This window comes from Panthera leo, chromosome A1 (genome assembly GCF_018350215.1).
Source record: "Panthera leo isolate Ple1 chromosome A1, P.leo_Ple1_pat1.1, whole genome shotgun sequence".
In the NCBI taxonomy this organism is placed as follows: domain Eukaryota; kingdom Metazoa; phylum Chordata; class Mammalia; order Carnivora; family Felidae; genus Panthera; species Panthera leo.
The window spans coordinates 219,800,043-219,805,043 of NC_056679.1; positions in this window are offsets into that span (position 1 = coordinate 219,800,043).

Consider the following 5,001-nt stretch of genomic DNA (forward strand, 5'->3'; position numbering starts at 1 on the left):
AGTATGAGTCTAACAAAAACTGAAAGGGACTAGTGATAACAATGTTGCCAGTGTTTCAGACACCTCTGTATATATTAACTCATTTAGTTTCACATTAACATTATCAAGTAGGTTCTACTCTTATCCCCATTTTGCAGATGGAGAAATTCAGGTGAAAAGAGGTTTTATGTAACTTGCCCAAAGTCACACAGCTAATAGTTGTTATAAGTAGGATTAAAATGCAGATAAGTTATCTGCAGAAAGCTATGAAGCTCTCATCACACAGAATAGGGACAGAATTTCAGAGATTAGTGTTTTGGTATTTTTAAGTTTTTATTTTAATTTAAGTTAATCAACATACAGGGTTATATTAGTTTGAGGTGTACAATGTAGTGATTCAACAGTTCCATATACCAGCCGGTGCACTCCTTCTTCCCCATCACCTATTTCAACCATTCTCCCACCGACCTCCCCTCTGGTAACCGTCAGTTTGTTGTCTATAATTCAGAGTCTATTTCTTGATTTATCTGTCACTTTTCCCCCTTTGTTTGTTTTGTTTCTTAAATTCTACATATTAGTGAAATATGTATTTTCCTTTCTCTGGCTTATTTTGTTTTGCATAATATTCTCTAGTTCCATCCATGCCATTGCAGATGGCAAGATTTCATCCTTTTTATGGCTGAATAATAGTCTATTGTGTGCGTGCACACACACACACACACACACACACACACACACACTGCATCTTCTTTATCCACTCATCAATTGATGGACACTTGGCCTGCTTCCATAATTTAGCTATTATAACATTGCTATAAACATAGGGGTGCATGTATCCGTTTGAATTAGTGCTTTTGTATTATTTGGGTAAACAAATACCCAGTAGTGAAATTGCTGGATTGTAGGGTAATTCTATTTTTAGCTTTTTGAGGAACTTCCATACTGTTTTCCAAGGTGGGTGCACCAGTCTGCATTCACACCAACAGTGCACAAATGTTCCTTTTTCTCCACATCCTTGCCAATAGCTGTTGTTTCTTGTGTTGCTGATTTTAGCCATTCTGACAGGTGTGAGGTGATATTTCATTGTGGTTTTGATTTATATATCCCTGATGATAAATGATCTTTTCATGTGTCTGTTGGCCATCTGTATGTCTTCTTTGGAGAAAAGTCTGGTTCATGTCTTTTGCACATTTTTAATTGGATTATTTGTCTTTTGGGTGTTGAGCTGCAAAGTTCTTTATATATTTCGGATACTAACTCTTAATCAGATACATCATTTGCAAATATCTTCTCCCATTTAGTAGGTTGTCTTATAGTTTTGTTGGTAACTTCCTTTGCTATGCAGAAGCTTTTTATTTTGATGTGGTCCCAATGGTTTATTTTTGCTTTTGTTTCCCTTGCCTCAGGAGACATATTTAGAAAAATGTTTTTGCTGTCAATGTCAGATAAATTACTGTCTGTGTTCTCTTCCTGTATTTTTATGTCTTCAGGTCTCACATTTAGGTTTTTAATCCATTGTGAGTTCATTACTGTGTATGGTGTAAGAAAGTGATCCAGTTTCATTCTTTGGCATGTAGCTGTCCAGTTTTCCCAACACCATTTCTTGAAGAGACTGTCTTTTGCTCATTGCATATTCTTACCTTGTTTGTTGAAGATCAATTGACCACATAATTGTGGGTTTATTTCTGGGGTTTCTATTCTGTTCTATTGATATATGCGTCTATTTTTGCGGCGGTACCATACTGCTTTGATTACTACAGCTTTGTAATACAGCTTGAAATCTGGAATTGTGACACCTCCAGCTTTGTTTTTCTTTTTAAGAATTTTTGGTTACTTGGGGTCTTTTGTAGTCCCATACAAACCTGAGGATTGTTTATTCTAGTTCTGTGAAAAACGCTGCTGGTATTTTGATAGGGATTACATTAAATCTATAGATCGCTTTCGGTAGTATGGATGTTTTAACAATATTTGTCCTTACAATCCAGGAGTATTAAATATATTTCCCTTTGTGTTGTCTTCAGTTTTTTTTCATCAATATTTTATAGTTTTCAGAGTATAGGTCTTTCACCTCCTAAGTTAGGTTTGTTCCTAGGTATTTTATTTTTTTGGTGCAATTGTAAATGAGATTGTTTTATGAATTTCTCTTGCTGTTGCTTCATTATTAGTGTATAGAAATGCAATGGATTTCTGTACACTGATTTTGTATTCTGTGATCTTACTGAATTCATTTAACAGTTCTAGTTGTTTTTGGCGGAGTCTTTAGGTTTCTCTATATACAGTAGCATGTTACAGGCAAAGAGCAAAAGTTTTACTTCTTTCTTACCAATTTGGCCATCTTTTATTTCTTTTTTATTGTCTGGTTACTGCAGCTAGGACTTCCAGTACTTTGTTGAAAAAAACAAGTGGTAAGAATGGACATCCTTGTCCTGTTCCTGACCTTGGGGGAAAGTTCTCAGTTTTTCCTTATTGAGTATGATGCTAGATGCAGGTTTTTCATGTATAGCCTTTCTTATGTTGAGGTATGTTCCCTCTAAACCTACTTTGTTGAGGGTTTTTATCATGACTGCATATCAAATGCTTTTTCTGCATGTATTAAAATGAACCTAATCATTTTGATTGCACAACTGTGACCATCACACGGAGTGATCTAAAGACACATTAGGATGTAATCTTCTCATCATAATGATCTCTGCAGGGAGGTGGAAGAATAATCAATCTCACATACATTTGAGGTGTCCTAATCCCTAGAGCTCTGCTACCTGAAGCAGTTCCATAGGTACATTATTTCTTCAAAAGTCACTACTAGTCAAGTATAAGGCAAGATTTAAGTTTGACCTAAAAGTAATATTTGTGGCAGGAAAAAAATTGATATTTTGTATCTATGATTTAAAGTTCTATGGTTTTATGGGATTTCAAATCATTTATTATTTTCATAAATGATAGAGGTGTTTGTGTGTATCACATTAGGTCTTTGGTACAAACACGTATTCAGAATCAGCTAATGTGATTCAAATGATTAAAAGAGCATGTATTATTACAACATACTAAAATTTTCACCAAGGTCAATTCATTATATGGTAATATTTCATTTTGTTTCGTTTTAATTTTGGGAGAACTGTGACAAAATTCATTAGTAATGTCTTACTGATAAGAGAGAATGTAATTATTGAAAATGACAAAGTCTCTAACACTTTGGTAAAGTATAAGACTATTTCTGTGCATTTGCCTCCTCACATGAAAATGGAACTTACAATGGTAGCCCCCCTTAGAGTTCTTGCAAGTGTTTAATAAGTTAATATGTGTAATTTCATTGATCAGTGCTTGACCATCGGTATAGTCTTATGAAATGACAGAATATATTGGTTTTACATTTCAAGGGCTCATATTTGATCTTCTTTTATATTACATTGAGGATTCTCATGACTGCAATATAGCTCTTTGCTACTCACAATGTGGTCTGTGAACATAAGCATCTACCAGAAGCTTGTTAGAAATTCAGAACTTGGGGCACAATCCCAAACCTCCTGATCACAATTTGACTCAATTAATGTTTGTTAGGTGATTCCTATGTACAAAAAAGTTTGGGAGGTACCAATATAGGTTCTCCTTTAAGTTATTCTCTACACCACCTTATCTTACCATCTCTATATACCTAAATCAGTCCACTATTTTCTCATATTAGTTGACATTTACTACCTGAAGCTTCCTTTTTTAACTTAGCTAAATAAAAATGTACACTTTCATAGATAAAATGGATTAAGAGGTAAGACCTCCAGTTATAAAATAAATAAGTAATGCAGATGAAAAGTACAGCAAAGAAAATATAGCCAGTAATATTGTATGGTCTTATCATGGTGAGCATTGAGAAAGGTATAGAATTGTTGAATCAATATGTTGTCTACTTGAAACTGGTGTAATATTGTTCATTAATCATACTTTAATAAAAGTTTTTAAAGTACAATTATAAAATGAAAGTCAAATTCAAAATGAAGTAGATGACTATATTAAACTTTAAAGCATAAAATATAAAAATGAAGGAGGAGGAAAAATAGGCAAATTGCATTTAAAGGCTCATCAATTTCTTGGAATTTATCAACCAAAAAAGCATATTCTTTCCTTTGCCATTCTATTTGTATTTACAGCCTGCAGTTTGATCAGATGCGAAGGGGAAAGTATAGTGAATGTGTACAAAATTTGATTGATGCTCTGTGTAACAGCTGGGCTATAGCGACTATTGCAAAGCACTGTCCTGCACTTTGGGGCTTTAAGAAAGCAAAACAAGAAAATATGAATTATTGTAGAGTTTCCTAGAGCAAAATGCATCAGAATACAACGTAAGTAAAACATGGTTCAAAGACTTCCACTCTACAGAAAGAGATTTAGATTGTGATGTATACGAAATAAAATGCCTTAGATATATTCACCTACAAAATCACCCATAGGGTACCAGGAGAGGGAGTCAAGTGAGGGATCAATGATGATGGGTTATTCAGAGAGATGGTTTAATAGGTTCCTAGCTATTATAGTACAACCTGATTGCAAAAACCATCTGTGGTTTTGCTGGGAAAGAATCTGTAACACCAACATTAGTTTATTCTCCATGTGTTTCTTACACAACTTATCTTTTCTTTTTTCTAAGCTCCTGACTTATATTGGTATTACCCTTCCAACATTCTTTGACTCTCTGTTATATGGGATGATTCATATTATTATACAATGTCTGCCTTCCCATCTTTAGAAACACACACACACACACACACACACACACACACACACACACACAAATGTGACTTCCTTTTGAAGTGATAGGGCTTCTGGAATCTGAGTTTATATTAGTGTATTAATCAGGATTTCACAGAGAAACAGAGCCAATAGGATATACAGGTAGATAGATACATTGGTAGTAGGTAGGTAGATAGATAGATAGATAGATAGATAGATAGAGAGATAGAGAGATAGATAGATAGATAGATATAGACAGATAGATATAAATATATATGTAAAGAAATTTATTTCAAAAAA